Below are 11,326 nucleotides of genomic sequence, written 5' to 3' on the forward strand. Positions count from 1 at the left end.
CTAAATACTGTAACAAGGCAGTTCATTCTCTTTCTCTTAATAATTTCTCTTAACAATTAAAAGAAAGGCAGATGTGAAATGTAAAAGTGAGATCTGAGGTTAAATGTGAGATGATATTTGGATGCAAACTATAATGTGATAGTCAAAACCCCCACATAACTGCATCATTTCCTACATACAATACAATACGAACAAAGACAGTAGAATTTTCAGCATCGTTTTAAAGATAAATGGAAAATTTCTGAATTTTTAACCTTATTTGACTTTGAAGACGAGGTCAGAGGTCCAAAGTAGTGACATTTAGTGACATTTAGAATCACCCTATATCATTCCCTATATGCATATACACTGAACAAAAATATAAACGCAACACTTTTGTTTTTGCTCCCATTCCCCATGGGATGGACGTAGAGACCTAAAATTCATTCCAGATACACAATATAACCATCCCTCCCAAACAGTGGTCACAAATCAGTCCAAATGTGTGGTAGTGGGCACATCTGCTATATTGAGATAATCCATCCCACCTCACAGGTGTGCCACATCAGGATGCTGATCTGACACCATGAGTAGTCCACAGGTGTACCTCAGACTGCCCACAACAAAAGGCCACCCTGGAAGTTTACAGTTTTTTGTTCTATTGGGGGTCTGGGGACCCAAAACCGGTCAGTATCTGGTGTGACCACCATTTGCCTCATGCAGTGCAACACATCGTCGCATGGAGTCTATCAGATTGTCAATTGTGGCCTGTGGAATGTTGGTCCACTCCACTTCAATGGCTGTGCGAGGTTGTTGGATATTCATGGGAACTGGTACACGCTGTCGTATACGCCGGTCAAGCACATCCCGAACATGCTCAATGGGTGACATGTCCGGTGAGTATGCTGGGCATGCAAGAACTGGGACATTCTCAGCTGCCATCTGCCCTGAACAATGTGAACCATGATTCATCCGTGAAGCGCACACCTCTCCAACGTGCCAGACGCCATCGAATGTGAGCATTTGCCCACACAAGTCTGTTACGGCGACGAGCTGGAGTCAGGTCAAGACCCCGATGAGGACGACGGGCATGCAGTTGAGCGTCCCTGAGACGGTTTCTGACAGTTTGTGCAGAAATTGTTTGGTTGTGCAAACCAATTGTTCCAGCAGCTGTCTGGGTGGCTGGTCTCAGACGATCTTGGAGGTGAACCTGCTGGATGTGGAGGTCCTGGGCTGGTGTGGTTACACAAGGTCTGCGGTTGTGAGGCCAGTTGGATGTGCTGCCATATTCTCTGAAACGCCTGTGGAGACGGCTTATGGTTGAGAAATGAACATTCAGAATAGAATAGAATAGAATTCAACTTTATTGTCATTGCATATGCACAGGTACAGGGCAACGAAATGCAGTTTGCATCCATCCAGAAGTGCTTTAGTGATATAGATATATTACAATATATATTAGCAATAATATAGATATGTGAGTATATTACAGAAATGGGTCTATTATGGTATGTTATAATGTACACGGTATGAAGTATGTTGTGAATATTCTATAACTATAAGTATGTACAGGCTGTAGTGAGTACAAGCTATGTACAGGATATGAACAGGATATAAATATGAAAAACTATACAGAATATGAAATAAATAACTTTACAGAATCTGGGATATACAGCTATACAGAAATGGGAACTATGCAAGTTGTAAACAGTTGTAGGATTAAAGATTATCGAATGTACAGAATGATTATTTACACAGAGCTATACAGTAGTGCAGTTAAGATAAGTGAGGGTGTAGATAGTTTCTACAGAGGCTATATAAAGTGCTACAGGCGGGCGACAGATCTGGTTGACATTCCTGCTGTCAGCATGCCAATTGCACGCTCCCTCATTGCTTGTGGCATCTGTGGCATTTTGCTGTGAGACAAAACTGCACATTCCAGGGTGGCCTTTTGTTGTGGGCAGTCTGAGATACACCTGTGCACTACTCATGATGTCAGATCAGCATCCTGATGTGGCACACCTGTGAGGTGGGATGGATTATCTCAATATAGCAGATGTGCCCACTACCACACATTTGGACTGATTTGTGACCACTGTTTGGGAGGGATGGTTATATTGTGTATCTGGAATGAATTTTAGGTCTCTACGTCCATCCCATGGGGAATGGGAGCAAAAACAAAAGTGTTGCGTTTATATTTTTGTTGAGTGTATGTTGTCAGTATAAATAATAGCAGGTGGAAACATAGTTTTAATAAACAGCTCCATGAAGCATTCTTATCACTTTGACCTTCGGATCAATCTATTGACATTGAAGGAGAGGTCAGAGGTGAAATATGTTATTTGAAATCTTTAAATGGTATTTTCTATGTGTTGACAATACACACAATACTTGTAAAAATCTCTTCTTTTTTTTTTGTCAATTTTCAACCAATAAATCATTGGGTTGACCTCGGAGATCTTGTTGGATGTAAGCCATCAGAATTCATTTAAATCTTTGTGAGCTGCCATGTTTACAGACAGTATGATATGCAAATGCTTAAAAAAACATGACCTCTTTGGCAGAGGTAATTAAAAAGAATGTGTACCAGCGATATAGTAGTAGTCCTGAGCCAGACCACGCCCATCTTCATACATGACCTTTAATAAACACCTGCAACAGTTTTACACAGCTGCAAAACTACTGTACTGACAGATTCAGTCCACAGAACATAAACATATCTTCACAGGACAGCCTGACAATATTATCATCTGATATTGGCCTAACACAGATATCAGCTTGTTCAACATTACACAACATAATGCAGAAAAACATGCCAGGGGTTATTCCGAAAGTGTCATCAAACAATGGTCATCACACAGTTTGAGCAGGAGAGCAGCTCCAACTCCTTGCTTGCAGCACTCTCTGCGGCACATCGCAGAGTAGCATCACAGCCGCGCAGGTGATGAGTCAAGTGCGGTCTTTACATTAAGTTGCGAACTAGCTTGTGACATAATGACCCCATCATTTTCTCTGCTCAGTATAACTCAGTGTGTGGACAAACAGTATCTGTGCATTTATACAACAAATATCTGCTAATAAGCTAATATTGTATCCCCCCAAAACCATAAAAGATGCCAAAATCATTCATTCGGGCTCTAATAAATACCATTCAATACACTCCAAACCACCTTTGTGGTTATCCCTGCTACCCGAGGTGTCCCCTATGGCCCTGATGCCATACACACCAACAGGCAGTCCAACTTAAAAGAACACAGCAGGTAATTAAATATATTTTTTGCAAATGACAAACTGTTCATGAAATGGTTTCTCGGGAGCAGCAGGGGGTCTTAGAGGGAGCATGCGGGGGTCCAAATCTGAAAAAGTGATAGCTTAATCTCTGTACTCTGAAAATTTATTGGAAAATATGTGAATACAAAACGTTTATTCTGTATTTTGTGTTCAGAGATTGCACTGCAAGGAGTGTCCCATGAGACATATTATTCTAAATTGGGACGCTGTATCTCTTTTGAGGTGCCTGACATAAAAAAGCTTCCTCACTTTCCTTGTTGCTTTATACCAGAAGCTCTTGCAGTTTCATCCAGCGTCTGTTTCTCAGAATGATTGTGTAAGATAAACTCTCTCTCTATTTTCACACTGATTTCTAATGGCAGAGACAAAGGGCACCTTTCAGAGAACAGCTAATGGGCAGCAGCACGGCACATAGACTTAATGCTGATGCTTTTAGTACATGCTGCCTCAGCTCTAGTTGCCTGATTGCACGGACACCTCTGCCTGAACAGTGTCTTATTTGGTTTTATGTTATTAACTACTAATTAGAGGGAAAAATGATTGTGTTACAGCGCTGGAGACTTCCACCATTAGCTGAGCACTGAGCTGGGCTGAATTGCACAAGAATTTTTGTCACATATCAAAGTCCCCTTTGATGAAAAATGAATTTCACATTTCTTGATGGGTTTTGTATATCAGTCTTAGTTAATGGTTTGAAGACCAGTCATGGTCCAGCCTACATAATGGTAATGTTTAATCCACGAGAAGGCACTTTTCTGTGAAGTAAAAGGTATTTTGTGTCTAATATCATATAGAACTAGTTTTTTAATGTACCAATATGTTACCTGAATAACTTAATAATTAAACAAATTATTCAGTACAAGTCTTGCAAAATGTTGGCTAAAGGACTTTCTCTGTTATGGACAATATGGGTAAATGGCTTTCTCCCAGCAATTAGAGGCATCCAGGCTTTGAGGTAACAAAGCAGGCCAAAGCCACCATGCTTCACAGTTACCATAAGGTATTGCAGTTACCAACGGCAATACCTTATGTCACACCATGTCTTTCCCCCAAGAAAAACTACAGATTTCTGCTTGTGTCTTTCAGATTCATTCATGTGTCTGTATTTTTATGCACATATACTGTACACACTATTAAATGAAAAAGAAGGTAGCATGGGCAGTAGATCAAAGACAGTTATAAATTATCAGTCATTATTCTCTTATTGACTTTGGGAGAGAAAGCCTCCAGGTGGGGGTGGTGGGGCATAAAAGGACGGTTTCTTTTAACCTATGTCTTTCTGAGTTTCTGAGAATGTTGCCTTGCCAGTATCCTGCTGTTTAAACCCAAAAATAAAATTTCACCTTAGGCCCAGGAGGCTCCTCGCCTGACTAACAGTGAATCACAGCAGCAGTCAGCCATGTAAATAAATTGGGATTACTGCTCTGCCTGAGGCTTACCTCGAGAGAGCACATGTCTGAGAAACAGTCATCTCTCAAAACTGATTAATTCTGTTCAAATATGACAAAGGATTTCCTCTCTGAGACAAGCTGAGAACAGCAAGAGGCTCAAGAGGGGCCTGACTGCATATCTGTATTAAACTCACATGCAACCATATACCCTGCCTGCTGTAAAGAGCTGCCTGTTGATGGCTGCCCCACACAAACACACACACTGGGGGAACAGGGAAGGTACAAAAGGTGGGTTACTCTACAGTGGTCCTGTCTTTTGTTAGGTGAAGATACAGGAGGGACAGGCCACACAGGCCACACAAAGGAAAGAGACAAGGCCTTTCTATCTGTGTCTGCAGCACTCACCTGCACAGGTAGAGGAGGGAGATCTGCGGAAGGCCATTTCACCAACTCTGTTACTGAAGCAGAGACTCGTTTCCCATAAGTTCCCAGTCAGCCAGTCAGTTAACCATGCTGTTTTGCAGAGAGCAGCAGGTAAGAGGAAGAACAGCAACACTCTGACTCAGTAGTACAATCCTAAGCTCTGATGAAGCTTAGCTCTGATGGGATAATGCTCCTCTCCAACTGGCTGGCAGGGCGACAGAAACTCTGTAGCTCAGCTTATTGTGTACACTTGCTTAATGCACTGTACACCAGGCTCATGGGTAAGAGACCAGCTGGCTGATTGGGTGTTTATAGCCCCGCATACTTGAGCGGAGATTATTGGGGCATCAAATGTGCAGTAATTACTGTGCCTTCTGTTTAGATTTAGCTGCAAACCTGTGGTGTCTTAAAGGACTTAAGACCTGAGAGAGGCATCCTGGGACAAATTAAAATTATACAAGGAGCAGAGAGCGCGATAGTGACAGTTCGCATTAGGAGCAGCACATACGGACTTTAGGTGCACCTTCAACAGGGCAATAACAAGTCCAGATATTACTAGCTAATTATAGAGCAAGAATAAAGAATATATGTTCAAGCAAGATTGTGAAAAACAGCCCTATACCTTTATATGTGCACTAGGTTGAAGTGTAAAAGAGTCCTTTGCGACATTTAATTCCCTTTTGTCATTTTAATCGTGACATGGAGATGAGTCAGGTGTTATCACTTGTGGTACTTGTTTATGAGTCGCAACAATTTTATAGAAGTGGCCTGATTTTGATCTTTTTAAAATTTTTGTACAGTTTTAATGAGGTTGAAAGTCAGTATGTTTAAATATTTGCAATGGCCACATTTACACATCTCTCTTAGGCCAGTTTTTTAGTCATTTCTTTGACTGGCTCCATAGTGTAGTGGTTTATAAATTCACCTAACAAACAGTAGTTCTCTAGTTTGATCCTGGGAGAAGGCACAACTATTTCTGGAGTTGTGTCAGGAAGGGCGAAAAAAAACCAGTGAAAGTAGAAGCCTTCAGATATGGCTCTCCATGTCCTTCTTGAAGGACATTCAAAGCTCTTCTTTGGATATTTGTTCCTTGGTATGTTAAGGTTCTGGGGAGGCCAATCCATGACTGATAGCATTGCATGTTGTGTTTTCTCTCTCCAGGTATGCTTCTACTCAATTTCCGGTGTGTGCACAGTGTGCAGTGTGATTTACAGATCTAAAATTTGATCTGCATTCACAGTTCCATCAAATTCAACACCATTGGCTCAAATGCTACTTGTGTTTCCCTAAGCTCAAGAGGACTGGTTGGCTGGTTGAGAGGGTCATGGCAAATGTGATTATATAAATATGATAAATATGATAAATGTTGGTTTGTAAAAAAAATTGTTATGCTACGTTAGGGCTTTTTGGTTGTTGTTTGTGTTAGTTTTCCCCTTTTTATGTGTCTCCTATATCAATATATACTCTTGTGTGTCGCTAGGGGACGTCAGTTATGTTATGTTAACATTAGCTGTGTTTTTCTTTGCTGGCCTGATTTTGAGTGGGTCCTGTTTAGTAGCTACTTTTTCCAATTTGGATTTTATGGCCATTTTTACAATTTCTTCATTCGATTAAAATCAAAATGACTAGCTACACCTTTGTCTTTGACTTTCAGCTTTTTCTCAGGTCTTCTCTGCATCTCTCATGTTGTGCGTCAGGTCTTATACTCACTGCTGTGGAGGTTTTTTTGGGGGGCGGGGGGCTGTCACTTCTTTTTTTGTCCTCCAGTTATCCAGTTTTCTCAGAAAAAAGAACATACTGCACACTGTGATGTGCAGAACCACCTTGTTAGTGCAAAAATAATTTTTATTCCTGTCAAACTATTTAGCTGTGATTCAGCTAAATAAATGGGACCAAAGTATCTGTTTTAATCACCACGGTTAAAATGGGATTTGCATATCAGTAAAAGCATATATTTCGACCTTACTGCTTCTCTATTTCTTCTCTTGGAAAGTAATTAATTAAATAAATGATCTAATTAGCTACAGGTTTGTGTGTTACACATTAAACTTCCTCCTGCTTGGCCTCTCTCCTCAGTGACTAATTGTTCTACCCGATGGTAACTGATGCTAAATACAGATAGAGTGCGAGAAGCAGCATCAGGTTGCACACACACATGCATGCACGCACTAACACACACTTTCATGCACCCTCGTATTCTGTCAGTAAAAGTATCTGATGTGGCACACTGACACACACGTGTGTGTACTCAGACACAACTCCACGTTCATTCTCCAGTTACAGAGGGTACAGATATGTTCAGGGCGTTAAATATTAAAGGCTGTAATTTTAACGGCTAGGTGTTGTAATCGTGGAAACCGGTAAAAGGTCATGTTCAGACTACAGACTGTGGTTATGTGGTTGACCATTTGGCGAAGCAATGTAAAGTATACAGGTACAGGGTGTGAAGCTAATATATGTAATATATAATATTTTGGCCTACTGTTCTTTACAACATTGCTTTAGTTCAGTTGTCATTTTGTTATAATATCTATAATATTTCAGTCAGGTTGAGGTCTGAACTTTGAGCTATTTCTTTTCTTTTTCGGCATTTCTGTTGCAGATTTTCTGCTGTGCTTGGGATCATTGTCCAAGGTTTATCAGCCTCACATTTGACTCAAGAATTCTTTGTTATCCAAAGAAGTTAACTGTCGACTCAGTGACTGTAAAGTACCCAGCTCCTGTGGCCACAAATCAAGCCCAAATCATGACCTCTTCACCACCACGCTTGACATTTTTAATCAAGTATTTGTGCTGTTAGGCTGTATTTTGGTTTTGCCAAACGTGGCACTGTGCATTATGGCCAACCAATCTCCAATCTGTTCAAATGACATTGCTCCAGAGTTCTTGTGGTTTGTTAAGATACAACTTCTCTTTTTCCAGAGAAAAGAGGCTTTCCTAGTCTTTCTTTGATTGTCATGATCTTTAACATGCTGAGGCCTGAAGAGTCTGAAATGTAGCTCTTGAATTTTTTGCAGTTTCTCTTAAGGGGAATTTCCTGGGATCTCCTCTCCTGGTAAGATTGTGGTATTGTGTTAGCACACACCAGAATGGTCCAGATCAGCAAACTGCTATTTAAACCTTGCCCCTATTTAAGCGATTTCTTGATTCGGTTGGTCTGGAAGATTCTTCTGCCAGTATCCCCAAGAAATACATGTGTAAAATGCAGTAATATTACAAATGGTTTGGTAATTATTTTGTTTACCTATCATGAAATTTCATTTCACATCTAATTTTTCAAAAATGTACACTACAGTGGCAAAAAAGATCAAAAGTAAGCGCATGAATGGAGACATCTTCGACAGCTAACATGTACTCTTCACACTCACACTGCGAATTCAGAGAGAAAGCATCAAATCTATATTTATGCCCTTCAAGCCACTTCAAAACACCCACCACAAACAGAGTGAATCACACCCACACATCATAGGCATATACATGCACATACGGTTTAACAGCATTTACATTAACATAGTTGTGCATACACAGATATGTGCACATGTGCATGCACAAGTCACACACACACAATTATTTTAGTGCCTTTGCAGTCTTTAACCTTTGGTTCTACACAGCCCTACACACACTAATTATTTCTAATTAACCTCAAACCAGGTCCTAACCCTAATATAACCAGGTCATACCCTCACCCGATGCTCCTAAACTCCCACTGTTCCTCACAAAGATTATACAGGATCACACACATTCATGCACACAGTACGTGATGGCACGCAAGCATGTGCACGCACACACGCATACAGACAATGGAGTGATTTCCCCCGTTGTCTGATCTGGTTCATGTCTTCCTGGAGAGGAACAAGAGATAATAAAGAAAGAGAGGGAATCGATTCTAGATGCTCCAGTTCACTCCAGTTTCTTCCAGTTCCCTCCCACACCAACCTCACAGCCCTGTCACAGCCGAGGGAGTTATTTTGTAAAAGCTACAGTGCACATTTACCCTGGAAAAAAAGCTACTGAAAATCATTTAGTTGCTGTTTCAGAAGCAGAAATATGCCCTGTTGAAATACTTCTGACTGTTCTACAACTCGCAGCATTTATGTGAGGCAAAGCCTCTGTGATGTGATCACCATAATAGTGTGCTCATCAGTAAATTTGACTCGCTCTCGGTTTGTTAGAAAGCACGATACTGTATATTTAAAGCACGCTGATTTGCAGTGGATGGATTCAATGGATTCAAGCTTAAGCAGCAGAGTCACTGCATTGTTTCACTGTTCAGATCAAGCACTCAGGCCTATGCTGTTATCCTGGTGGATGCCAAACATGCATTTCCTCACTTGTTGAGAATATGACAAAGGATGACTCATCTAACCATACTGCTTCTTTCACCTCTCTGTGGATCTGTACCTATCGTTTTTGCACCACTATACTCTCAAAAGTGCATTCGCTGTTGTTACGAGGGGTTTATATATCCATCTATATTATCCCTCTATATTTAACATAATATAGAGAATTTTTGCTGACTTGGATCTGGTTCTGTGGTAACTTTATGACTCTCTCATCAAATTAAATGGTTTTCTGTTTTTTTCCCCTACATATTTACTATGAAACTAAAATTTGCTGCACTGATTTCTTTATCATAGAAAAAAATACACACATTTAGGTTTTGTTACCATTTCTGGTGAAACACTACAGTGTTTGTGAGTCCTGTCATCAGTGCTTCAACTATGAGGACCATCTTTGGACACAAGCCAGCAGACCACAGATGGGTTATATGTTTTTAATCAGAGTTACTAAAAACAAATGTAATCAATGTTTCACAAAACATAGGAAAGCTTAAGTTCCAGCTGTTTGCAGCAGTCCTGTGAGTTTGTTAAATACCTGCAACTTTGTAGGTTTACCTACAGCAAGAGAATCAAAGTGAGGGTTCCCAGAATTATTATTTATTCAGAATTATTCAGAATTCTGTTTAGCCAACAGACAAACAGGTGAGCTGCATACACAGTCGAATTTGGACTTTTTAAGTCATTTGTTACATAACAGCCATCCAGTTAAATAAAAAGATGTTTTTCTCTTGCAATTTTGATAGAAAATCAGGACCAACTGGGCTACAGCTCTTAAATACTACAGCTCAAGACTGAATGTTAATTATTTAAATGTACCGGCAATCTGAACATTTAAGTAGGATTATACTGGCACACTCTGAAGGTTTCTTGAAATGTGCAAACATGAATGGAAACAGTATATAAGGTAAAAAAAAAAAAAAAGCAGCCTTCAGGAATAAATGGTAAATGGCCTGTATTTGTATAGCGCTTTTACTACTCCCTAGTAGTAGTAAAAGGACCCAAAAGCGCGTTACACATTCAGTCATCCACCCATTCACACACTGGTGATGGCAGCTACATTGTAGCCACAGCTGCCCTGGGGCGCACTGACAGAGGCAAGGCTGCCAGACACTGGCACCACCGGGCCCTCTGACCACCACCAGTAGGCAACAGGTGAAGTGTCTTGCCCAAGGACACAACGACCGAGACTGTCAAGTTGGGGCTCGAACCGGCAACCATCTGATTACAAGGTGAACTCCCAACTCTTCAGCCACGATCGCCCAGAATACTTCTCAAAGCTTCTTGAAGGTTGTTCAATGCTCTTCTTTGGATGTTAGGTGCATTTTGATCTGTTCTCTGTCAAGATGATCGCATACTGCTTCAATAATCTTGAGGTCCAGGCTTGAGGGAGGAAATCCATGACAGTGTTTCACTGTGTGAATTTTTGTACAAGTATGCTGTTACTGCATTTGCAGTTTGGGATCACTGTCATGCTGATAAATGAACCCATTGCCAGTCAGATACTTTCCCAGTGGTAATGCATGGTGGACCAAACTCTGATGGTACTTTTCTGGGTCCATCAAGATTTTCATCAAGATTGGCTGCAATGCAACCCCAAACCATGACAGACCCTCCACCATGCTTTACAGATGGCTCTGGACACTCACTGTTATACCTCCCTCCTTGACCTCCTCCATACTTATAGACAACGATTTGGAGCACAACTTTCAAATTCATCACTTCGTAAGACCTGTTGTCACAGATTTTCAGTCCAGTTCTTGGATATGTCTTTGGTCAACATTGGTTGTTGATCATTGGTCATGACAATTAGCATATTAATGACCAAAAAACTGACCTCACAGCCCATTGTTCCTTCAGTGGTGCTAGTTTCTGTCATTATGCAAATGTACTGTTTATAAGGTT

This window comes from Rhamphochromis longiceps, linkage group LG17, assembly GCF_057381845.1.
Source record: "Rhamphochromis longiceps isolate RC_006_pf linkage group LG17, R_longiceps_female_GT1.1, whole genome shotgun sequence".
Classification (NCBI taxonomy): domain Eukaryota; kingdom Metazoa; phylum Chordata; class Actinopteri; order Cichliformes; family Cichlidae; genus Rhamphochromis; species Rhamphochromis longiceps.